Raw genomic sequence first — 26,766 nt, 5'->3', positions numbered from 1 at the left:
CAGGGAATTGAAAGATAAGGTGCAGCATGCTGTAGGGAGAACCTGGATTCAGTGCTGTTCGTTTATTCACTCACTCATTCATGGATATTTGTTAAGCCCCTCCTACACTTTGTCAGACAGAATAAAATAGATTTGTGATTCCCACTGTGCCAGAGTTTGCAGTATCATGGATGCAGTGAGCTCTTCAGTTAGCAGGACTGCTGTTCCAGATGGAGATGCGTACGCTTAGGTCTGCTGTGAACAGCTGTGCACACAGCTCTGTTCCGTTCTTTTAAAAAAATTTTTTTAAATTATTTATTTATTTTTGGTTGCGCCGTGTCTTCATTGGTGCTTGCGGGCTTTCTCTAGTTACAGCGAGCTGGGGCAGCTCTTGGTTGCCGTGTGCGGGCTTCTCATTGCGGTGGCTTCTCTTGTCGCAGAGCACAGGCTCTGGCACACAGATGGGCTCAGTAGTTGTGGCACACAGGCTTAGTTGCTCCAAGGCATGTGGGACCTTCCCCTACCAGCGAAGGAGCCCGTGTCCTCTGCATTGGAAGGTGGATTCTTATCCACTGGACCACCAGGGACTTCTGTGTTCCACGCTTTTCATTGCACCAGCCCTGGCCTCTTCTGTGTGGTTCTGATTACATGTCACTTTTTTGGATAATGCTCCAAACAACTTCCTAACTTGCTGGGAAAACACCTGGTTTGCTAATGAGTCAGTTAACAATTGTCCCCCCAAAAAAATAAAAAGAAAAAATATATAATCATATCTAAAGTTGAACTTGAAAAAAATGTTTTCTATTTCACCCCACCCTATTACTGGACATAATATAAAACTGGCATGACCTTAGATGGTATCATGATGCCAAACTGCTTTGAAAATGTAAGGCCTCTGGATAAAGAAAGAGAAGACTCTGTTACTTTGGAGAAAAGGTCAATAAAATTGGAAATGTTATACAATGAAATGTAATGAAAGTAGTACTTGATAACTTCCTGAGGCAATGTGCCTGATCTCTGTATTAGTATTATTTTTAGGTGTGCGGTAGGACTTCCCTGGTGATTCAGATGGCAAAGAATCTGCCTGCAATGTGGGAGACCTGGGTTCAATCCCTGGGTTGGGAAGATTCCCCTGGAGAAGGAAATGGCAACCCACTCCACTATTCTTGCCTGAAAAAGTCCATGGACAAAGGAGCCTGGCAGGCTACAGTCCATGGGTTTGCAAAGGGTCAGACATGACTGAATGACTCACACTTAGGTACGAGGTAACCAGACTGAAAGCCAGGCAGTCTTGCTCCTCTGATCACTGCTTCCCAAACTCCAACATGGATGAGCACCCCTGGCGGGTCTGGTTAATGTGCATTCTGATCTAGTGGGTTTGGTGTGGCCCCTAAGATGCTATGGCTGTTACCGTGCTGCTGGCCAGGGGATCACACTTGAGATAGTGATTCTGCCCACTGACCTTCAGATCCTAATGTTTAGAGACAGACTGAGGCAGAACCAGGAAGCAGTCCATTGGGTCTGGCTGCTCTCATATGGCCTGTTCTTCAGCCATTGTGTCTGCCACCAGGTATATGAGCTGTTTCTTTTTCCTTAGATTTTCAACATCTCAGTTGAAGGGATGATAAAAGATGATAAAGAAAGGATGATAAAATAAAGCTACCTAGAAAACTTATTCTCACCTTATTCAAAGCATAGCTTCAATGTATGTAGTTGCTGTGATCCATTCGGTTGTTGGGATGGACACAGATGTCTTGGAAGGGACTGCACCACTTTTTCTCTATAAGTAGTCACTCCCTTACACATCCATACAGTTAAAATGCTTATTATGTACTTGTTATATGCATAATAAAAACTCTCCATAGCCCCCGGTGACCCTGATTGTGGACTTCAAGTTCCATTATCTATTCTGTCTTTAGACCATCTCCGGCCGGACTATGTGTGTTTATGACCTGACAAAAACAATTTCAAGGAGCAACAGAAGTTGGTGGTTGGTCTGGTTCCAGTTTGCACTTGATATTGAACTGCCTTTTTATACTGTTTCTTTTTCAGTGGAGTGAGACTCTTACAAACCGTGAAGCTTAGACGTTTTTAATCCATGTTATGTGAGTGCGGTTTTTAGGATTGTGCAAATGGCATCTTGAATAAGTCATTTATTGCCAGTTGTTTGGGACTCATTTAAAGAAATAATAGTTGACTGTTGTTAGGCAGAGATGTAGAGTGCCCGATTTCGTTTCCATAATTTTTTTTAAAGAGTAGAGACTGACTAGATCTTTGAGTTGTTTTATGCAAAAGACATGGGCTTTGCACCACTCCTAGATAACACAGTGCACAGCCGCCGGCGGCCCCGGCGGCCTGTTCTTCATTGTCCCTGCACAGAAGTTGGTTCAGTCACTGCTGAGGCAGCAGAATTCCTGGGTGACCTTTTCGTAATTTATCTCCATGGAGATTCTTGGCCGCCCAAAGAGTCTCGGAGACCTCAGAGGAGCCAGCAGAAGGACTGATCTGTGTGAGCCTTCCTCTTTCCAGCTCACGGGGTTTTGTGGTTTTGTTTTGTGTTTCTAAATGAACGGGGTGGAGTTGGATCCTCTAGTCAACGACCTTTTGCAATGTTCATTTTCTTGCCGCTTGTCTGCTAAGAGCCAGGATGCTGGGGAGTGGGCTGGGCCATGGCTAGTTCATACCGTAGGGCTTCAGGGGCTTCCAGAAGGGACCCAAGGGAAAGGAATTTTGAAAAATCCCTCCCACTGCTGTCTTGGCTCGCTGCATCCCAGCTTGCTTTCATCCCTGAGCTGTGTGATCAGCATTTTCTGGCCTGGGGCTCCATCTCTGCATCTCAGCATATCTTGAGGCCCCTCTCACCCTAAAGGAAACACCTGTGAAACAGCACCTCCGTGGCCCCATTGTCCCTCGGACTATCCACTTCTCCTACCCCGTTGCCACAAACGCTGATGTCTGCGCCCAGTTTCTCCACTTGTCACCCCCCAAGTCATCCCTTGGTGGTGGTGATTTAGTCACTCAGTTGAGTCCGACTCTGCAAGTCCATGGACTGTAGCCTGCCAGACTCCTCTGTCCATGGGATTCTCCAGGCAAGAATATTGGAGTCAGTTGCCATTTCCTTCTCCAGGGGAATCTTCCCGACCCAGGGCTCGAACCCACATCTCCTGCGCCGCAGGCAGATTCATTACCTCTGAGCCACCTGGGAGGCCCCTGAATCATCCCTTAACCCTCTGCTTTCTCTCTCCTCTGACACCAGCCCCTCCATCTCTAGGACACGCTGTCTGGGCTCCTGTGACTCTGACTTCTCCTGGCTCCTCTCCTCATGTGAAGGTCCCCTTCCTTAGTCTCCTTTGGGTCCCTCCTTTCCTCCACTTTCCTTAAGAGGAAGGTGTGACCCAGAGCTCCCCCTCTTTACCCTGGAGCATCCTCTCTTCTCTGGGGCTTCCATTTCTGGCCATCTTCCTGATGGACTCGCCGATCTCCATCCCAACCAGCCTCCTTCCAGACCTCCCACCTGTGCTCTCGCTGTTCAGTGGCGGATCTCTTCACTCACGGGAGCCCGGAGCTTTGCAGCAGCCTCTCCTCCTGGCCAGAATGCTTTTGCCCGACCAACTCATTTTCACTCTTCCCAGAGCATCAGACATCATATCCTTGGGGAGCCATCTCTGATCTCCCCTTTCCCTTCTCCAGGTCTGTACACATACCTTTGCTCTTTACCCAGCAAATATTGAACATGAATATGAATGGTTGAATCACCGATGGCTCAGTGGTAAAGATTTCGCCTCCAGTGCAGGAGATGCAGGAGATGTGGGTTCAGTCCCTGAGTTGGGAAGTTCCCCTGGAGAAGGAAATGGCCACCCACTCCAGTATTTTGCAGCTGGGAAATCCCATGGACAGAGGAACCTGGTGGGCTACTGTCCATGGGGTCGCAAAGAGTCAGACACGACTTAGAGACTGAACATTAATGGTTGAATGCTTCCGTGTTACAGGCACAGCTCCAGATGCCAAGGATTCAGTAGAAAACTCCATCCTGACACTCACCACCCTGTCGTGTGTGTCTGCCGTCCATCTGTCTCTCCTCGGTCCTCTGGTCCTCAGGATTTGCTGAAAGAGTAAATCCGATTATGCAGATTTTCTACCTTCTCCTCTCTCTCCTTTTTTGCTGGTGTTTTCTCTCCATCTCTCTCTAGGAGCAGAAACCGGAAATCAAACTTCATAATTACGAGATTAGCCAGATGAAATTTCCTCACCGTTTCTGCTTTCTCTATAGAGTTTGCTGAAGTCTCTGTGTGTGTATATGAGATGCAAAGTGTGAGCTGAATGCTTCCTTTGTTTGATCAATTTGCTCAGCTGCAGCCAGCAACAAAAGTTTCTCCTCCTTCTTGTGCTTTGTTCAGAGCTAAAGAACTCAGTTCTTTGAAAAGGAGAGAGGGATATTCTGTTGATATTCTGTTCTGGGTAATTTCTATACCATGAAGACCGAAGTGTTTTGTTGGGGAGCAAACAGAGGGTTTTCAAATGTTTTTTTTAACCTTGTAATACCATCATCTCTTTCTCCTAAAACAAAGCAGCAAAAGGCGACAAATGGACTCTTTGGGGGCTGGTACTGGTACAGGTAGGTGCCAGATAAAACACAGGACGCTTGGTCAAGAGGCGTTTCAGTTAAACAGTGAATACATTTTTTAGTGTTAAGTTTGCCCAAATATCGCACTGGACGTAATTACACTTTGAAAAAATCATTTGTTCATCTGAAATTCAAACTGACCAAGTGTGCTGCATTGCCAAATCTCGCCACCCTTAGGACTGGCAGAAGGTAGTTAGTTGCTGGGATTAGCTGGTTTTTGGCTCTTATTTTTGATCATGGTGACTTTTCAGCGAGACGTCCCAGGATGTGGTGAAAACCGCTGCCTTTGCCAACTTTGAGAACTTTTAGAACATGTCTCAACCCAGAGCTAGAGGCACAGTGAGAAGGCGACTCGATCGTTCCCGGACCGCCTTCACCCTGGAGGGGAGGTGACAGCAGGTGTTAAGAGCGTCACATGGCCAGTCTTCATCCTTGGGGCTGCTTAGCTGTTACGGCAGTAGAAGCTGTCTGGTATGTAAGTCCAGTCAGTTTCATTCAGCAGTAATTGATTATTCCATTTGTGAGGCAGGGGCACGGAAAACAGTGTGCACTTGCAGGATGTCCATCTTGTGAAGAACAAAAGTGTTCCTGGTGGGTCTCGCCCCTGGGTGGATGTTATCAGTACCTGTGAGCCTTTTAAAGCAACGCTGAGGCCCAGGAGGCAACCAGAAATTTGGAGTCAGGGGTCTGGTGGGGCCTGAACACAGGTAACCTTCCAATGCCCTCCCGCCCCGGGATCCCCCCAGAGTTTAGCGTCGTGCGTGGTCATGAAGGATTCTCTGAGCTCTGGTGTGGAGGAGGAACGGCACGTGGCAGAACCTTTGCTTGTGGAGGGAGCACTCGGCAGATGTCCTTCTGAGCCATGACTCAAAGGGGTGGCGTCCAGGCTCTTTCAGTAGCGGCACGATGCTTCCATTTCTGAGATCACTGCTAAGTGGGGGTGAGGAGGCTCTGACTGGGAATACCAGAGAGCCTCAGATTGGAGCTAAGATTTTACGGGAGCAGAATTCATGCTCACTTTCCATTTGTCATTAATCCTTCGTGCTGACTAGCTGGTTGATGTGACCTGAGGGGAGTTAACCTGGGAGAGTTATCACGTGTGGAATTGAATGTAATTCAGGGTAAGGACTGGCTGAGAGAAGGCTGTCACGGCAGCACTCCCTAACACTGTGACATGTAATTAGGTTGACACATCTGTCCTATGGCTACAAGTCCTGCGGGGCAAGTCCCTGGGTGGAGAGAGCTGGTTTGGCCTGCAGGCCACCTGTGGCTTGTAGCCCCAAGTCAGTGTCTTCAAGTGTCATCAAAGACGTATATCTGAATCCTGAGATGCTCGTGAATTATACGGATTCCTGGGCCCTGCCTCAGAGCTGGGGAACGAGGATCTCTGGTGGGGGCGGCCTCCGATCCAGTAAAGGATCCTTGTGATTCTCGTGTTGAGGTCCAGGGCTTAGTCTAAACTGCATTTTGAAGGTAGCAGGCTCTGAAGTCAGATGGGAGTAGAGGCCAACCTTCTCCTCCTCCTCCTTTATTATTATCATTAAAAAAAATTATTTCTGTGGACCTCCCTCTGTTCGGGGCAGTGGTATCTGACCTCTTCACCTCTGCAGAAGAGTCAAGATTCCCTGGGCATCTTCAGAAGTTCTAGGTACCACCCGAGGTTGTTTCCAGCTCTGCATAGTGGCTGATAACTTGAGGACAGCTTGTCTTTCTGCTTTGCTGAAATGTATCCCTTTTCCCTCTCTGATCTGTTCTTCCAGTTGTTTTGAATGCAGATTTTTGAAAAAACTGTGAGCAGAGTCTTCCACATTTAGTTGATAAGCAATGCCAAGGATCTTATTGCAAACCTTCATTAATGAACAGTAAAGCTAAAACTAGGACAATGATTTTTGCCTGCAATTGAAAAAAAGACAAGGAAACTCTTGAATCAAATTTTAAACTTTTACCTCTTTTATTTTTTACTAATTTGAATTTTGTAGTGATTTAGGGAATGATCTCTAGAGCATATCCTTCAGTCAACTGAAAATAGGATTTGTTACATAAATTAGTGACAGAAACCAGGAGTTCTCAAGTAGGGCTTTTTTGTGAGCTGAACAGAGGTGTTTTGATACCAAAAATGGAATATTTGGGAACTTTCTCCAGTTTGTTCTAGAAATTATTAGATAAACCCTTAGATAAATGAGATGGGATTTTAAATGAATTTTTCCTTCAGTAAGTTTTTATTATCCATGCTGCTTATCTCTACTAGAACCTCTTGCAAAATGAATTCTCTCCTACTCCAAATTGGAAACTTATTTTAAGTTTGATAAATGTAGATATCAGTGAAGATTTCTAGGTGTTCATCATAACTTCTAGGTGTTCTGCCACCTGACAATTTTGATGTCTATTATTACTGGTTCATTAATTGTAACAAATGTGCCAATTTAATATAAGATGTTAGTAATAGGAGAAACTGATTAGAGATATATGGGAACACTCTGTACCATCTTTGCAGTTTTTGTGTAAATCTAAAACTGTGTTCAAATTGAAAGCTTTTACTGAAAAAATAATTTCAAGAAGGAAGGTAACTGTTGGTGTTAGGCATGGAAGGCAAGAGTTTTACAAAATGATGCTTTTTAACTAAAAACACAAGTTTTATAGGAGAAAATATATGCCATATTCAAATTTGAGGTTCTTAAGACTGTCAGAATATATTCTTCACAAATGTCATTGGTCTCCTTTATTCTTTATTTCAGGTAAAATGTATATCTAATAGTATGTCTCTACTGTGAATTTATTTATTTATGACTATTAACAAGTGTAATGAAGGCAAAAAATGTGAAAACAGTTTGTTAGTCATGACAACAGAAGCGAAAGCATACCATAATTAATGACTTTGTTAATTATCCTTAACCTTTATTAACTGGCATTCATTTTAGTCTGACATGCACATCATAAGTATTGTTCATTCTTATATCTATTGTGAAGGAGCATACAATATAGTGACTTTCCCCTCAACTGTTCCAGGTCTAAATTAGAACAAGATGAAATTCTGCTTGTGCTTGGAGATATACCAGTTTTAAACAGAGCGCTATTAAGATTTCCCTTGTACTAAATTTATTTTTTGAATAGGTGAGATCCAGGTGAGCACTGATTTTCTGTAGCTCTGAAAATGTCACATGCATCTGAATCATACATCAGGATGAATTCCAAAGTCAGTATTTCAGTGAAGATATTTAAGTTTTTGGACTACTTATATGATATATCTGCTAAGAAGAGTGTTTTGTTTCTTAAGTCAAAGTTTATTAAAACCATGATAAGTGAGCCATAACAGTCTTGAAAGAGGAATTTTTTTCCTACTGCTAATTAAAGTGCTGTGGATTTCCCTCCCCACTATGTTTCAAAGGCCTTTGGTATATTTAAACTAAAGATACCCTTTGAATACCCTGTTCAGTTGAAGCCCCGCAAAAATGTTCAAAGCTACTATGAACTATATAATTTAGGAATTATCAGAAAAGCTTAAGGTTCTAGTGCGAAGCCATGGGTAAAATATCATCTCTTTACAATTCTTCCTTAGAGTTGATCCTCCAATTATTCCTACTCAGACTCCTTGCAACACAGGCCTGAATTGTTTTTTTATAGAGACAGCATCACTAAAGAAGATGTGGTACATATGTACAATGGACTACATGCATGCGTGCTAAGTCGCTTCAGTCATGTCTGACTCTTTGCGACCCTATGGATTGTAGCCCTCTAGGCTCCTCTGTCCATGGGATTCTCTAAGCAAGAATACTGGAGTGGGGGATCCAGGGGATCTTCCCGACCCAGAGATCAAACCCACATCTCTTAGGATTCCTGCATTGGAAGGCAGGTTCTTTACCACCTGGGAAGCCCACAATGGACGATGACTCATCATAAAGAAGAATGAAATAACGCCATTTGCAGCAACATGGACGAATCTAGAGATTATCATACTAAGTGAAGTAATTCAGACAGAGAAGAACAAATATCATATGATATCACTTATATGTGGAATCTAAAAAAAAGATACAGATGAACTTAGTTACAAAAAGAAACAGACACACAGACATGGAAAACAAACCTATGGTTACCAGCGAGGTAAGGGGATAGGGGAGGGATAAATTGGGAGTTTGGAATTAACACTATTATATATATTAATAAAATAGATAAACAACAAGGACCTACTATACAGCACAGAGAACTATATCCAATATCTTATAATAACCTATAATAAAGAATCTGAAAAGTATGTATATACATCTGAATGACTTTGCTGTACAGAAGATTAACACAACATTGTAAATCAACTATACTTCAATAAAAAGTATATACATACATGCATTCATACATACATACATAAAACAGATTGATTTCTGAACTCTCAGAAAAAATACAAATGCCTCAAAAATGCTAGTACAAATTTTTAGGTATTCTAGATATTAGTACTTGAGCTCCTAAGTCTTAATTTTATTTTTTGAAAAATATAAAATCAGTGCTGTCATCAGCCTGTGTTTAATTTTTGAATGTTAGGTCTTTCAAGTACCAGCCAAAGCTTTGTGGCTAGTGGGGATTAGGAATAGAAGTGTGGTAAAGGGGGGTGTGTTTCTAGGGGTAACTTTTAAAATTCAGATGTTGGTCATTTTCTTTTTTAGACTGTCCATCATGCTCATTTCTTAATATTTTGCTCTTATAGGAGGTCTGAGGAAGACCTTATTGGTGTCAGCCTCCTGACTTTCCTAGACATGAGGTACTTCCCGAACCACTGGGAGACACAAGGTGCTCTGGATTTGAGCCAGAAGACCTGGGTCTACCAATGCCTGGCTCTTCCCACTTTGTAGTCCTGTGAACCTGAGCAAAGTCCGCAGCTTTTGCAAACCTCAGTTTCTCCGTTTTCAGTGCAGGCTTGACATCACCTCCCAGCCCACAGGTCCTTATGCTGCAGGAATGTCCTTGCAGGGGGTGGAAACATGCTACAGGGAGCATTTCTCAGGCAACATTTTGGAGAAGGTTGATAAAAGACTACCTGTGGGTGGCTTTACATTTGTGCCAGAAGGAGTTAACTGCAGTGCTTTTGATTGATTGGTGCATTGCTCTTGTTTTATTATTAGGTGATCTTATTAATAATGACCGGAATAAGTTTCTGCACCAGTTGTGAAATCTGGTTGGCTGTCATCTCTCTCCCCTGGACTATTGCACAGAAGCTTTTCTGCTTTGTCTTTCACTTCTGTTTGCTCTCTTCTTGGCTCCCAAAGCTATGACTTTAAAAAAAATAGTAGGGAATCATGATTTTGACAGTATAGTAAAATAATTCAGTCTGAAATAGACTGAAGCTTACTGTTTATACCATCCGTCTCAAGAGAGAAAAATATTTACCAAGTGAATTAAATTCACAGTGTTCAGCAAGTCGCATTGCCATGCTTTGCAATCAAGTGTTTATCTTAAATGCATCTTGCAACAGGACTCTTGAGATGGCAAGTAAAAGAAACACAACACAAGGCTGGTTTAGGGGGCTTCCCTGGTGGTCCAGTGGTTAAGAATCCACCCTGCAGTGCAGGGGATTTGGGTTCAATCCCTGGTGGGGGGACAAAGATCCCACATGCTGCAGAGCAATTAAGCCCATGAGCCACACCTACAAAGGCCTCAAGCTGCAATGGAAGATCCTGTGTGCCCCAGCTAAGACCCGACACAGCCACATAAATTTTGGTGGTGGTGTTGTTCACTCTCTCAGTCATGTCTGACTCTTTGTGACCCCAAGGAATGCAGCACACAAGGCTTCTCTGTCCTTCACTACCTCCTGGACTCTGCTCAAACTCATGTCCAGTCGGTGATGCCATCCAGCCATCTCATCCTCTGTCATCCTGTTCTCCTCCTGCCTTCAGTCTTTCCCAGTATCAGGGTCTTTTCCAGTGAATCAGCTCTTCGCCTCAGGTGGCCAAAGTTTTGGAGCTTCAGCTTCATCATCAGTCCTTTCAATGAATATTCAGGGTTGATTTCTGGTAGGATTGATTGGTTTGATCCCCTTGCTGTTCAAGGGACTCTCAGAAGTCTTCTTCAGCACCATGGTTCGAAGCCAAATAATTAAAGAACAAAACAAAACAAAAGAGCCTGGCTCAAACAGCAAAGGATGTATTGGTTTATGAAACTGAAAAGCCAAAAGGCATGATTTTGATACAGCTCAGCACATTCACTAAGGGGTCCTGATTTCTTTTTTCTGTTTCTCTTTTCTTGCTGTCAGCTTTATCCTGAGGATCTCCCCTTGAGATCCTCAAATGGCTTTCAGTGGGTCATAGGGCCATATGCACCCCTGTTCCCAGCAGCCCCAGAAAGAACTCTGCTATTCCTTTTTTTTTTGGATCTGCTCTGGTCATGTGCCCAGGACGAAATCACAGTGGCGAAGAGGAACAAGCTATGCTTATTGGCCCAGTCCAGATCATCGGTGTCTCCTCCAGAGCCAAGTGGAACCCCCAGTGGAAATCAGGGGCTCTCGGACCCCATCTGGCCTGTTGGTCAGGGGTCCTGTTGATAAACTTTTAGTTATTAGTTCAAGTTAGTATATATGATTATTTTTTTAAACTAATTAGTGAGTTTGGCCATGTTGGGTCTTAGTTGCAGCACGCGAGATCTTCATTTCGTCATACGGGGTGTTTCTTTGCAGCACATGGACTCTAACTGTGACGGGAGGGCCCAGTGGTTGCGGTGTGCAGGTATAGTCGTTCCCCAGCATGTGGGATCTTAGTTCCCCAACCAGGGATTGAACTCTCCACCTCTGCATTGCAAGGCAGATTCTTAACCACTGGACCACCAGGGAAATCCCAGACTCAAAAATGAAGATCTGTCCAAAAATATGCCCCCTGGTCTTTTCGAGTTTCTTTGCACCTGAGCATCGACCATCTCTCATTCTGCCCTCATCTCTGCACCTGGGGGCTTCCTTCCACCTGGAACCATCGGAATCTTGGCCATGGTGACTCACTGCAGCTGTGGTTTTGCCAGTTCCCCTTAGGTGTTGCATGAGCAAGGGTGAATTAGTTTGGCCCTGAGCCACAGGTTCTTTGTGTAATTTACCCTCTCAACAGGATTGTTTGAAGTGTTTTCCAAGGTGATGTTATCCATCCCAAGAAGCAGCTCAGCCATGAATGTGTGGTTTCCAGTCTCAACCGTGATAGTCAGAGGCCAAGTCTGCTGCTGATGCCTTGGCATTACTTGCAGTCACCAGATACTAGAACGTGGAGTGGAGATGCTGCCAAGGCCTGAACTGTTTGGAAACTAGGTTGCCAAGTCCCCGGGGCTAGACAGGGATTCGAGACAAAAATCGGTGAGGAAATCATGGAAGTCAATGAAGGGAAAGGGCTAACCTTGCTCAAATGGAAGTAGCCAGACTCCTGCATAACTTCAGGGCAAAGAGACCCATGTGTGGGTTCATTCTCTTCCACAGCAAGTGATGTACAGAAGGACTGAGTTCTTCAGGGTACCAGTGTTCCTGTACTTAGATGGTTAGATGCCAAGTTACCTGCCAGTTCTCATTCAGAATAGCCTAGCTTCTGATAAAAACCCAATAGTGTAATGTTTGTTTTTAAAAAATTTTTTCTTTTTTAAATTAATTTTTACTGGTGTTTAGTTTCTTTACAATGTTGTGTTAGTTTCTACTGAACAGCAAAGTGGATCAGCCATCAGTATACATACATCCCCTCCCTTCTGGATTTCTTTCCCATCCAGGTCACCACGATGCATTAACTAGAGTTCCCTGTGCTGTACAGTCGCTTCTTATTATGCAGCCCAGTGGTTAGGGCTTCTTGCTTTCACTGCTCAGGGCATGGGTCCAATCCCTGGTCCCCTGGGATTGAAGAGGGGCTCCTGAGAGCCACACAGTATGGGGAAAAAATCAGAACAGTGCCTGGTTAAGTACTCACCAAGTCCAACTACCACTGTTAATTCTACAAGGATATTTAGTTCAGTTCAGTTCAGTCGCTCAGTCGTGTCCGACTCTTTGCGACCCCATGAATCGCAGCTCACCAGGCCTCCCTGTCCATCACAAACTCCCGGAGTTCGCCCATCGAGTCGGTGATGCCATCCAGCCATCTCATCCTCTGTCTCCCCCTTCTCCTCCTGCCCCCAATCCCTCCCAGCATCAGGGTCTTTTCCAATGAGTCAACTCTTCGCATGAGGTGGCCAGAGTACTGGAGTTTCAGCTTCAGCATCAGTCCTTCCAATGAACACCTAGGACTGATCTCCTTTAGGATGGACTGGTTGGATCTCCTTGCAGTTCAAGGGGCTCTCAAGAGTCTTCTCCCATACCACAGTTCAAAAGCATCAATTTTTCGGCACTCAGCCTTCTTCACAGTCCAACTCTCACATCCATACATGACCACTGGAAAAACCATAGCCTTGACCAGACTGACCTTTGTTGGCAAAGTAATGTCTCTGCTTTTTAATATGCTATCTAGGTTGGTCATAACTTTACCTCCGAGGAGTAAGCGTCTTTTAATTTCATGGCTGCAGTCACCATCTGCAGTGATTTTGGAGCTCCAAAAAAACAAAGTCTGACACTGTTTCCACTGTCTCCCCATCTATTTCCTATGAGGTGATGGGACCAGATGCCATGATCTTAGTTTTCTGAATGTTAAGCTTTAAGCCAACTTTTTCACTCTCCTCTTTCACTTTCATCAAGAGGCTTTTTAGTTCCTCTTCACTTTCTGCCATAAGGGTGGTGTCATCTGCATATCTGAGGTTATTGATATTTCTCCCAGCAATCTTGATTCCAGCTTGTGCTTCTTCCAGCCCAGCGTTTCTCATGATGTACTCTGCATATAAGTTAAATAAGCAGGGTGACAATATACAGCCTTGACGTACTCCGTTTCCTATTCGGAACCAGTCTGTTGTCCCATGTCCAGTTCTAACTGTTGCTTCCTGACCTGCATACAGGTTTCTCAAGAGGCAGGTCAGGTGGTCTGGTATTCCCATCTCCTTCAGAATTTTCCACAGTTTATTGTGATCCACACAGTCAAAGGCTTTGACATAGTCAATAAAGCAGAAATAGATGTTTTTCTGGAACTCTCTTGCTTTTTCGATGATCTAGCGGATATTGGCAATTTGATCTCTGGTTCCTCTGCCTTTTCTAAAACCAGCTTGAACATCTGGAAGTTCTCAGTTCACGTAATGCTGAAGCCTGGCTTGGAGCATCTAAAAAGATGTTTCTTCCAACTTATGCTTGCTGCAGGGGAAAGGATAGTTAGGACATTTGGAATGGACAAGTACACACTGTTATACTTAAAATGGATAACCAACGGATCCTTCTGTATAGCACAGGGAACTCTGCTTAATGTTATGTGGCAGCCTGGATGGGAGTGGGGTTTGGGGGAGAATGGATACATGTGCATATATGGCTGAGTCCCTTTGCTGTCCACTGGAAGCTATTCCAATACTGTTATCTCCAATACAAAATAAAAATAAAAAGCTTATATATATATATATATATATTCTTAAAGGGTGCAAAAGCACTGGTAGATTTATGAAGCATCTACATAGTTATCCCTGTCTAGACTGTTCTGAGGCAAGTTAGGAGGTAGAGAGAATGGCCAACTAGGTCATCTTTGCTATCCTTGTAGAGATAACAATAGTAGCTAAGATCTGGTAAGCTCTTAGCCAGGCACTGTTCTGACTTTTTCCCCCGATGGCACAAGGGATCTTAGTTCCATGACCAGTGACTGAATCTATACCCGTGGAAGTGAAAGTGCAGAGTCCTAACCACTGGCCCACTAAGGGATCCCCAGCCAGGCACTGTTCTAAGCACTGTGGATGTGCTGACTTATTCCTCCCCTAACACCCCATGAGGGCCGAGACATGAAGGGTAGGCCTCTTGCTCTAGGTTACTCTGCACGAGGGGCGAAGCTAGGATTGATCCCAGGTGTTCTAGTCTCAGCTTTTAGCCACCATCCTGTACTGTCTCCTGGTGATTTGATCTCAATTTTTTAAGTGAATGCTTCCTCTGAAACCTAGAGTGTATATTTATTTATTTTTTTACTTTTACATTTGTTTATTGAAGTATAGTTGATTTGCAATATTATATTAGTTTCAAGTGTAGAGTACAGCAATTCAGTATTTTTACAGATTATGCTCCAATTACATTTATTGATTTTAAATGTCAAATATAAGTGTATATTTTATATCATTTGATCTGCATAAGTAGATTTAGCCCAGTGCCTGCCTCTAAGTAAGCAGTCAATACAATTTTAGATGTTTTTTCAGCTATCTAGTTCTATAACCTAGAGAGTATGTTGATTTATGATGGGTACTTGAGGAAAGAAGGAGCTGGTGAATCATTTCACATGCATTGTGGCCACAATTGAGTGGCAAAAAACCACCATGTGTGGCTGCGTCCTCCTGGCCAAAAAAACCAAAGGTAACAGGAAGCTCTTACCCCCACTTGAGGCAGCCAATTGAGACATTTTTAATTACTTACTGAATCTGCATCGACAAACCCACTGTGAATGAAATTGTGGGTTACCAGAGCAAAGGGGTGGGAGGGAGAAATTGAGTCCAGTTGACTCTTGTATGAGTTATTAATAGAACATAACAGAGAAGAATCTAAACTTACCCAACACGTAAATTAAGGAGTGATTAGCTGCCATGGAAAAATGATTCTCTATCTGCACAGTTCATCATAAATATCCTAATCTTGTGCATCCTTGGAGTGTTTAGAATGCGTTTTGCCCTAGATCCCCTGGAGGAAGACATGGCAACCCACTCCAGTATTCTTGACCGGAGAATTCCATGGACAGAGGAGCCTGGTGGGCTAGAGTCCATGGGGTCACAAAGAGTCAGACACAACTGAGCAACTAACAGTTGCCCTAGATACATTTCGTCAGTACTAGGTTGAAGTCAAAAGTGTAGTGTATGGGACTTCCCCGGTAGTCCATTGGCTAAGACTCCACACTCCTAATGCAGGGGGACCAGGTTCAATTCCTGGTCAGGGAACTAGATCCCGAGTGCCATAACTAATACCAGTGCAGCCAAATAAATAAAGATTTTTTTAAAAAGAATGTTTATTTTAAAACATAGTTCACAAGTAAGGAGTCTGAAATGATGTTTGTTGAAAAACGAATAAAAGATAAAATGATGTGATGGAGAAGAGCAGTTTTTCTTGACCCTTTACGACGCGTCCTCACCCAGGTCTGAGTCAAATGGCCTTTGCCTACCAGTGTCCACTGTCAGTGTCCACCCGTCACTCATTTCCTGGCTTGATTGGACCTGGAAGCCAAGTCCTGCCAGGAGTGAAGACGAGGGTGTCATTTGGAGAAGAGAAGAAAGGGGTGCACGTTGTGGGATTTAGCCAGCTGTAGAGCATAATTCTCCTTGAGGGCTCCCATGTAACACAGTAAGCCTTTGAAACTCCTAAGTTGCAGCAGAACATAAAACACCCTGCCATAGACGAGGCATGTGTGTTTGGGGTACACAGCATTGGGGTACACTGAACATGGGGCAAGAGAAGATGGAAACGAGCCCATCCTAGAAGGGCGGGGGGGAGGGGGTGCGGTTGGATAGATGGAGTAGACAGGAAGGGCCTGGGGAGGGCCAGAGCCCAGAACCAGTCACATCAGGAGAGCCTGAGATGGAGGTGGAGAAGGGGAACGCCCAGAGCCAGGTATAAGGCTGGCAGGCCCAAGTCTGCAGGGTCCACAGGCCACGGAAATCAGTTTAGACTCAGTGCCAAAGATCAGTTAATGGCTGTGTGGTGTTGAGCAGAAAGGTGATCTGGTGAGAGCTCTTGAAATATCAATAATTAAGAGGAGTTTTACCTTATAATAAGGGCTTCCCCTCTGGCTCAGCTGGTAAAGAATCTGCCTGCAATGCTGGAGACCTGGTTTCGATCCCTGGGTTGGGAAGATCCCCTGGAGAAGGGAGCAGCTACCCAATCCAGTGTAATGACCTGGAGAATTCCATGGACTGTATAGTTCATGGGGTCGCAAAGAGTCGGACACGACTGAGCGACTTTCACTTTTCACTTTATCTTATAAAGCAGACACCATCCTCCTTTTTCCTGGTGGTGGATTGCAGTTCCATAAGCATGCCAAGCTTGCAAAGAGCTCTCAATTTCAATTGATTTCTTTTGGCTTGTGAATGAGGCCCCGCCAGCCTCGTCCCCTGCTCTGGGCACTCCCCTCCCCCACCTCCTTTTCAGGTTCCCTGAGTGTCCCTGGTATGACTGGGCCAGCCACTACAAAAAGGGTTTGGGTTATAACAACCATAAAAAAATGGGGAGGGGGGCGACATTAAAAGCTAGAAAGATTCTGGAGCAGGTTGTTTCTCAAGGGTTTTTAAAAGTTCTCTCTCGGGACTTCCCTGGCGGTCCAGTGGTTAGGACTCAGCACATTCATTGCCAAGAGCCCAGGTTCGATCCCTGGTCGGGGAACTAATGTCCCACAAGCTGTGCAGCATGGCCAATAATAATAATAATAATAATAATAAAACAAATAAAAGAATCTGTGATAGAAGTAGAGCTGAAAATTAAAGGAAAAAGAAAATTTTCTTTTAAAGTTCTCTCTCCACTTAAAGAGAAACTGGAAATTGTAGACAGTGCTTTATGTGTAGAGATTTTGCCAGAAAGGTGACCTGGCACTCCACCACTCCCAGGGAAGGAGGTAGGAAGTGGAGAGCTTATCTTACAATTTTTTTTCTCTAACTGGTTTATTCCTTTTAGTTGTTGATTAGACAGATGTGTCATGTAATGTGCCTCTAGCTCGTCTCAAGTCTTGTCACTTCCTCTGCTTCTCCGTTTCGTTCTAAGTCCTGGGCTGTGAGGGAACCAGTGTCGGTGAGAAGACTGCACGGCAGATGTTTTCATTCAGAGAGTGATTAGAAGTGTAAAGGCCTTTATTTAGTCGGGGTTGGTCTGCCTGAGATTTGTTATTAGATCCATGACTAAATTGTGGTTCCTCCCCTGACAGCAAGGATATGGATGGGCTGGTTTAGTTTTTTGCTTTTTTTAATGGACTCTTTTTTTTTTTTTTTTTTACCCCCCCTCACCCTTGCATCTAAATGTTTAATAGACACTGGTGGTTAAGTGGGTTTTAAGACTGTCGATGGGAAACCTTTTAACCATTCCTTGGGTAGATGTGTGTGATGTGAGTCAAACAAATAGTTGATCTCAGATGGGGGTGTGTGATAGATGGATAGTAACTGAGGCCACAGGTTGACTGGGGTTAATGCCCTCCAGAGTGCTTTTGGGCAGTGCAGAGACTGCCAGGAGACAGTGAGTAAAACTTGGAACATTAACAGTATGTTATGCTATGGGAATAAAATATATCTGGTTACAAGATATAAAGAATGTTTCCCTCAAAGAGGAAAGAGGATGGAGCCCTTCAAGTATGAAGACTGGAGGACTGGAGAAGGATCTGCATTGTACTGGGCTGGCCTTCCATTCGCACCCTGTTGGGGGTGGACTTCTCTGCTTCAATAACTTCATGGTCTTTGAGGAAAAGATGGAAGTAAAGAAAGTTGGGTTTCAGTTGGACATATGACAAGTTGCTGTGACAGGTAGATGCCTGTGTGTTGAATTTCCAAGTCACACTTTATCCATGTCAGTTTCCCTCTTCAGTCTTACACATTTTGGGGTGGAGACTGAGACTCATATTTATCTTGTTGTCATTCACTTCACTTGCTATCTGTGTGTGCATTTCAAGAATTCGAGCTAAAAGTTAGGTGATAGCACTCTGGCAAAATTGATTACCCACCAGCCTTCCTGTTTTTGATACTCCATTTTGAAATAGTGTATGTTCTGTGTGGATTTTGTCACCATTATATTTTCAGTAGTACTGAAAGTAGAAGCTTCTTCTGGCAGATGGATGGCTGTAACTTTGGAAGTGTTTGCGCTATGTTTAAGGACTGTTTTTAATAGTGAAACTAACCTAGGTGCTGTATCACATTGAAGTCTTAATACCATGTTCTTTTCTCCCAACTGTATTCCTTCCCACTTACTTTAAGTAAAACCATAACACAAGGGTAGGAGTCATCATGGGTCCCTTACACAAGACTTTTCTGATTGCGGAGATGTATGCATTGGTTTATTTTACCCTGATGCTATGTGCTTGAATCCTATAGTTAGCCCTCCCTTTTCTAATTCTAAGTGATCCACCAAGTAAATTTCTGATTATAAGTTGTCTTCATGGGTTGATCAGTTTTCAAGGGAGAGAAAGTACCAGTTATCTGGTGAAAGTACTGCCACCTTAAGGGGAGGTGTATTTTTCATTGCAGATTAAGACGCTGGCATTTTGTTTTCATACTTCAGTCTCCATCAGCCTGGTAGAGGTGAGTCCATCTGGGGGCAAGATCTCCATCGGGGTGAAGACCAGACCTGGACACTGAGATGAATTTCCCATCATATCCCCACTCCAGGAGACTACTTGATGGACAGCTTACTTGCTGCTTCTGGAAGAGCTCTACCGTCCTCATGCTTTTCATCTGAACGTGAATTTTGTTGTTCAGTCTCTAAGTCATGTCCAACTCTTTGCAACCCCTTGGACTGCAGCACACCAGGCTTCCCTGTCCTTCGCTATCTCCTGGAGTTTGCTCAGATTCGTGTCCATTGAGTCGGTGATGCTATCTGACCCTCTCGTCCTCTGCCACCCTCTTCTCCTTTTGTCTTTAGTCTTTCCCAGCATTAGGGTCTTTTCCAGTAGAGTCGGCTCTTTGCATAAGATGGCCAAAGTATTGCTGCTTCAGCTTCAGTATCAGTCATTTCAATGAATATGCAGGGTTGATTTCCTTTAGGATTGACAGGTTTGATCTCCTGTCAAGAGAGACAAGGGTCTCCTCCAGCACCACAATTCAAAAGCATTAATTGTTCAGCACTCAACCTTCTTTATGGTCAAACTCTCACATCCATACACATCCATATACAACTGCTGGTTTGTATGGACTATGACATAGTTACCATGAAGTGTTCTGGTAATGGTGACTAATAGTGTCAGCTACGGATCATTGTCCTTGAATGAGTACAGTATCCAGTGGAAGATAACCTCAAGGCAGTCAGTCATACCTCTGCCCCAAGAGGGAAAGGATATATGTATATGTATAGCTGATTCACTTCCTTATACGGCAGAAACTAACACAGCATTGTAAAGCAACTATATTCCAAAAAAAAAAAAAAAGTTTAGGTGAGTGGAATTGCCTTAGCCTTAAGGCTGTCTCCTTTAAACGCACAGTTCACGTTATCTAACAGGATGGAGCATAATGGAAAAAAATTCAAATAAGAGTCTTATTTTTTAGTGTGCTCAGGATAAGACTCGTTTGAATGTTGGAAAGCATCCTGGAAAAGAAAACCTGGGGCAAACCAAATAGAAATCTCTTGGCAGCTGTCTCTTCTTCCCCAGCTGTATTCAGTTATTGAACAGCTGTCAAAGAAAGCAGAGCATTATTTGTCCATTTTGAACAATTTTGGAAAGCTGTTTTTAACCCCAGTAGTCTTTTTCTACAGCCTTCTAATCTCTGTAAAGATTTTAAAAGATCTAATAACCCACACTTGTATCAGGCCTGAAGTTACTACTTAAACATAAAGGGGAACCCAATAAGTGTTCATGTGAAAGGAATCATAACCACTAGAGTTTTATTTGTTGCAAAATTTTGCACTGTGGCACACCATCATATGTATTAGTAGATGTCTTAGCTTGCAGTCAGCAACAGTATCTACTATTTGTTTCTCAACTGCATAATAAATAATGTAAGATAAAAGTCAGAGCTGTATGTACTTTTTGCATAACTACAGAGCTGGAAACGACTGTCAGGTCAATTTCTATTCTAAACATTTCATCTTATAGAGAGGCTGAGTCTCTGCAGTTTTGTGAGCTTATGATGATATGAAATGCAGTCAGCACAGTCTTTCTTTTGCATCTGAGGCACAAGCCATTCTGATTTTGAGCATCCATTTTTTCTCTCTGTTTTTATTAAAGGGTTTATATTTCTGACAGGGAAGGCTAGTGTTTGAATATATCGAAATTTGAGACCTTAAAAAAATTCAAAATGTTTGTGTTTCAGTTCTTCTTTGTGGTTGAATGGTTGGCAGAAAAGTTTTTATTTCAGTCAAAGTTGTACCGAAGTGTAAATTGGCTATTTGACTGTGACACTGGGTCATAGTTTTAGTGAAAAAAAAAAAAAAAAAGTATAAAACAAACCTCTTGGGTGGCTTCTAAGATTCAAAGCTGATTCCCTCCAGGGAAATCTCATGAGCTACCTTATCACTTACTTAAAACATTTATTATTTTGAGTATTCTAAAGAGTAATGTAGGGTCTTCCCTGTCAGCTTAATGGTAAAGAATCCACCAGCCAATGCAGGAGACACGGGTTCGATCCCTGGTCCAAGAAGATCCCATGTGCCATAGGGCAACTAAGCCTGTGCGTTACAACTACTGAGCCTGTGCTCCAGAGCCTGGGAGACACAACTGCCGAAGCCCTCACGCCCTAGAGCCCGTGATCCACAACAGGAGAAGCCACTGCAGTGGGAAGCCCACACACCGCAGCTGGAGAGTAGCCCCCACTAGCCGCAACTGGGAAAAAGCCAGCGCAGCAGTGAGGTCCCAGCACGGCCAAAACTAAAATAAATAAATTTTTAGAAATTTTAAAAAGAGTAGTATATCATCTGAATTACCTTTCTCCAGTAGCAAACTTGAATGTAGAAGGAAATTCTTTTATATGGTGGCCTTCTTGAGTCAGGCCACAAAATGATTAAATGTAAGATAACCCGTGTGCTTGTGACAGTGATGTGAATTTAAGTGCCAAGATCAACACACAATCTGCCCACATTCCATCACCATTAGACTCTCTTTTCAAATTTGTTTTTTAGAAACCATTTGAGAGCGATTAAAAGTCAGCTGAATTACCTAAACTCTTCTATGCCTTTCACTGATAATTTTCAACACATGCACTGCACAACATTAACTATGTAGGTAGAACGCGGAGAAGACAATTTCCTAAGGGCATGATTGCCATATAGTTTTAAATGATCTATTTAATATAAAAGCTTAAGTAGTTTTACCTGCTATTTTTATCTCTTTAATTAAAAGGGCTCCAGATGGTGAAGAATGTTATAAAAGTATTTTTGTATATATTCTATGCCTTTCTTGAGTTCTTGGATTGAGGATTTTTTCACGTTTGTTGGTTTCCCCACTCCCACTCCACTTTTTAGAGTCTTCCCCATATGTGTTCAAAAATCCTTGGCCATGTCTTATTTTTTAATTGAGGGGAGATGTATTTTTTTTTTTTTTTTTTTTTTTTTGTGGCAAACATGTGCTTTCTACTAGAAGGAACAAGTGACAGAAAAGAGGGCCCAAGTTTCTGTGGCTCAGTTAAGCGTTAGTAAACTCAGATCCAGCTGCTAGAAAGCCAATATTTGAGAGACAAGTGTTGGTTGAAAGGAAAGGTTGCTTTATTCAGGAGCCTGGCGACCTGGGGAGAAGGCGGCCTCATTGCCAAAGGCCAAATCCCCCTTGTCAATCAGGGGGAAGAGTTTTGAAAGGGGAGTCAGTGCATAAGTAGAAGGAGGGGGCTACATGCAGAACAGCACTGTCAGTCCTGATGATCATCTTGAAATTGGTCCTCCGTGGTCTGATCAGTGCCATCCTGATTGTTTTAAGTACAGTTAATCTTCAGTTCCACGGTTGGTTTGTTCCCATTTCTTTGAGGCCACTTCTCAGAATTGTGGCACCTTATGTCATGGCTACTATATGCCCATCAAACAGTTAACTTCTTCCACCTGGTGGGGGTTTCAGTATCTACAAGACAGCTCACAGGATGTGCCTCAGAATATTATCTATAGCGCTTGAGAAGGAACTAAAGGTCCTTGACTTTGTTGAATGAGGAAACTATTATTATTTTGCCCCATTTGACTGCTTTTCTTTGCTTCTGCATCTTCTCACTTACCTGATTAAATTCATTCTTTTACTGAAGGTTTTCTACAGACAAGAGGCAGGTGGAGGACATTGGAGGGTGGTGGTCAGTCCTCGGAAGGCCCCTGGGATCTTGCTCGGTTTTAAGTACTCATGCCATCCCCAGGCTTGACTATGGAAATGGGCATGTGTCCTGTGCTTCCTGAGGTCCCTTCACCTTCCTTTTGAGGCTGATATCTCCCCTAGGTAGCTACCCACACACCAATTTCCGTGCTTGTTCTCTGAACACCTTGATGAGCTTTATACTGAAACAAGGGGTGGGGGATGGGCATCCCACTGGCGACTTCAGGGTTTTTCTTCTTTTTTTTCCTTCCGTTCCCTCTGAGGCCACTTATTCCTTGGGATCCATCAAGAGGCCTCTGAATTTTCCTCTTGTGGCTGTCAAATGTCACTGCTTTCCCAGGAACAGTGTGGGACTGCTTCATTGTTTGCTTTTAGCAAGAGAGACGGTACAAGCGTGGTTCCCAAATAGGAAGGATCTCTGCACCCATGGGGTATGGGCCAGGGCACTGTGCTCCCACGGTAGTCGCGCATAGACGCTTAGGAAGTTTCCAAGTGAAGAAAGAGAATTAGAATATTAAGCACACTTTGAAGGATATAAAAGAAAAGGAATTAAGTGTACTGTAACAGGAAAGGGCTTCCCTGGTGGCTCAGATGGTAAAGAATCCGCCTGCAATGCAGGAGATGCGGGTTCGATCCCTATGTCGGAAAGAGCCCCTGGAGTAGGAAATGGCAGCCCACACCAGTGTTCTTGCCTGGAGAATCCTATGGACAGAGGAGCCTGGCGGGCTACAGTCCACGGGGTCGCAAAGAGTCAGACACGACTGAGCAACTAACACTGAACAACAGAGGAAAAATAAGGCTGCATACGCTTCACAACTCCTAAAAAATAACCAACAAAGTTGATATTTTCTGAACCACTTGAGAGGAACCAGTTTTAGCCCCTGTTAGGGCATTTAGCCCAAGATGCTTTTCCTCCATGGTCCGAACGGCTTTCCCTGCAGGAGGGTTAAGGTAACTGCAGTCTTTCTGTTCGATGTGCTGCCTGCGGATGTGCATCCAGGCTCGTGGCCCCTCTCTGTGTGGCGGTGGGATTTGGTCTTTGATCTGAGTAGCTGTTCTCATCCCAGAGGGGCCGAGCTGGAGCTCGGGGCTGAGCTGGAGCTCAGGTCCACCTAGAAGGAATCCCTGATCTCTCTTCTCCTCCGGCTTCATTCCCCCTGAGAGTTAAGATGGGGGAGCCTCAAGCTCCTGGTGTTCTCGTAACAGTGGATGTCATTATGTCACTTTCCTGCTAAGAAAATTCTAGGTTCCCCATCACTGAGCTCATTCATCTTAAACCCCTCCTGGCTTGCACGTGTGCTAAGTCACTTCAGTTGTGTCCAACTCTGTGTGACCCTGTGGATCGTAGCCCACCAGGCTCTTTTGTCCATGGGATTCTCCAGGCAAGAATAATGGAGTAGGTTGCCATGCCCTCCTCCAGGGTATCTTCCCAACCCAGGGGCTGAACCCAGATCTCTTATATCTTAGCACACAGCAGATAAATGTATATGAGTGAGTCCCATACTTCGGTTTAGTGACGAGCTTACAGGGTCAATCCAGAACTTTTTAATGGCATCAGACTCATCTGCTGCTGACCGCAACACCAGCTCCATGACTGTACAGGTTTGCTTTGCTCTCTGTCTGCAGACAGCCATGAAGCCTCAATCCAGGTCTGGATCCTCGATCCAGACAGAGGACTGGCCCCCTCTGTCCTCAGACATCCCCATTTCAAAGGTGCCTTTCTTTCTACACATACCTCACTTTGTCTGGCATGACCTGCCTTCCTCCTGCTTCCTTGAACTTAAAGTCTGCTTTCCCCCACCCCCGCACAACTGTCAGCACTTGTCATCTTTCATCAGCTTCCCCCAGAAGGTGTCTGCTCAGACGGCTCTCCTGTTAGACACTGAGAATCCCAAACGTCACTTGACTCTTTCCTCCCTGTGTCACCCAGACCTGCTTCAGGACTCCTGGTGAGCTGAACGACGTTTTTTACCTTGTGTCAGAGAATGCGTGAGTCTGTGGAATAGATTCATAAAAGGAGACTTGCTTGTCAAAGCACATGTGCATTTGTGACTTTGATGCATGCTGCCAAATTGCCCTCCAGAGGGGTTGTGCTAATGTGTGTTCCCACCAGGAGGGAATGTTGTGTGCCCACTTTGACACAGTTATGCCAACACAGTGTACCATCAAACTTTTCAATTTTTTCCTATCAGATGAGTGAAAAATGGTGTCTCACAGATATGGCCTTCTTTGTAATTCTGCTTAAACCTTCGCACTTGTTGGGGATTAGAGAAGAAAATGATGGTGTCTTAAGAGGTAAAAAGATCCCTTTGGAGGGAGGTGTCCATCCTGCCTCAGTCACTATGTCAGCATCTAGAAAGCTGGTCCTAAATGCTAGAATGGCTTCCTAGAGGTTAAGAGCCAAGTGCACTGGATCCCCTAAAAAGAATTTTCTCATCAGAAGAGCAGGGCCATAAGAAGCTCTTTACTTAGCAAATACTAACTTGGCAGTTTGGACAAACACCAAAGCACGTTCTTCCAACACATGGAGAGTAAATGGTTTGGTGAGAAAGGCAGCCACACTCTGGGGTGATGTCTGCGCATTCCCAGAAGCAACCCAGACAGTCTAAACAGAAAATACAGCTTCTCAATAAACCCAGGAATGCCTGTCATTCCAAACCCGGAAATTATACACAAGGATACTTGTAGAATTATTTATAGTAATGCAAAGCTGGAAACAACCTACAAGTCCAGAATAAAGGATACTTAGATGACATATCTGTAAGATGGAATGTTATATAATCCTTAACACACATTTTTAGTGACAAGGGAAAATATGTATATGCTAAATTTAAGTTAGAATGTAAAAATGTATATGTAAAATATAACCTTTTACTATGGAATGAAAAATGGCAATAAATCAAAAGAAAAAAAAAAAAAACCCTCTGAGAGGAAGTATGCCAGAATGTTAGATTTAGTTGTCTTTCGGAGATGGGGTTGTGTGTGGGGGCTGTTTTTTTTTCTTTCTGCTATATTGTATTAATTTCCTGCCTTATACTGGCAGTCAGGGGAGAAAAAGGTAAAAATCTCAGTTCATTCCTGCCCCTCCTTATCTTCAATGAAAAGGACATTAGACTGTCTTAAGGCCTGAGCTTGGGACTGAGGGGACATCAGGTTGGTCCCAGAGGAACAGAGAGGGGTTGCCAATGTGAACAAGGTCTCAGCAAGCTTGGTATGTTAGAGAATAGTAAACTCTTTTAATTGAGAAGAGTATTACTGAGACCTTTGTTAATAACTCCATATTTGCAAAGTCACTGAATGTTTTAGATTTATGGGATGATGTGGTATTAAAAGATGATTCCTCCAGGACCCTGTCACAAGCACCCTCCATAGTAGAGAAACTCAGCCACAGAGAAGGAAGCCCAGCCTTATCTTGTGATGGTGAGGATGATGGTGATGGTGATGGTGAGGATGATGGTGAGGATGGTGAGGATGATGGTGGTGATGGTGATGGTGAGGATGATGGTGATGGTGATGGAGAGGATGGTGAGGATGGTGATGATGGTAAGGATGGTGATGATGGTGATGGTGATGGTGAGGGTGGTGAGGATGATGGTGAGGATGGTGAGGATGATGGTGGTGATGGTGAGGGTGGTGGTGGTGATGGTGGTGGTGGTTGTGGTGAGGGTGATGGTGATGACGATGGTGAGGGTGATGATGATGGTGATGATGGTGAGGATGATGGTGGTGATGGTGAGGGTGGTGGTGATGATGGTGATATGATGATGGTGGTGATGATGGTGATGGTGATGAAGATGGTGAAATGATGTTGGTGATGATGACAATGATGACAGTAGTACCACCTGACACATATGGAAGGCTAGCTACACACCAGGCACAACTGTAAATGTTCTGCACTTAAAATATCATACACACAAAGTATATGATGCATTAAATGTTATTACTGCTCCCAATTTTTAATATGGAAAACCCAAGAGAGAGATTGGGTAACTGAATCCGGTCATGCAGCTCTTAAGTGGCAGAGCTGCATAACACCAAAGTAGAACCCAGCCTGCCTTCCTTTATCAGATGGATCTCAGGTCTAAACAGATCAGGGGGCAAGGAACTTTGGGAGGTGATGGCAACTTCTATTCACATGCATTGTGGTGGTGATTACGTGGGTGTGCA

The 26,766-nt window shown here is 43.8% G+C and overlaps 1 protein-coding gene across 1 annotated transcript in view; it reads left to right on the top strand.

Annotated features, from left to right (window-relative positions):
- Positions 1-26,766, top strand: part of FAM171A1 (family with sequence similarity 171 member A1) — a 135,057-nt gene that overhangs the window by 20,966 nt on the left and 87,325 nt on the right. The window lies entirely within an intron of this gene.

Source organism: Dama dama, chromosome 23 (genome assembly GCF_033118175.1).
Source record: "Dama dama isolate Ldn47 chromosome 23, ASM3311817v1, whole genome shotgun sequence".
In the NCBI taxonomy this organism is placed as follows: domain Eukaryota; kingdom Metazoa; phylum Chordata; class Mammalia; order Artiodactyla; family Cervidae; genus Dama; species Dama dama.
The sequence above is the reverse complement of the archived record's forward strand: the minus strand, read 5'-3'. Positions and strand labels throughout refer to the sequence as shown.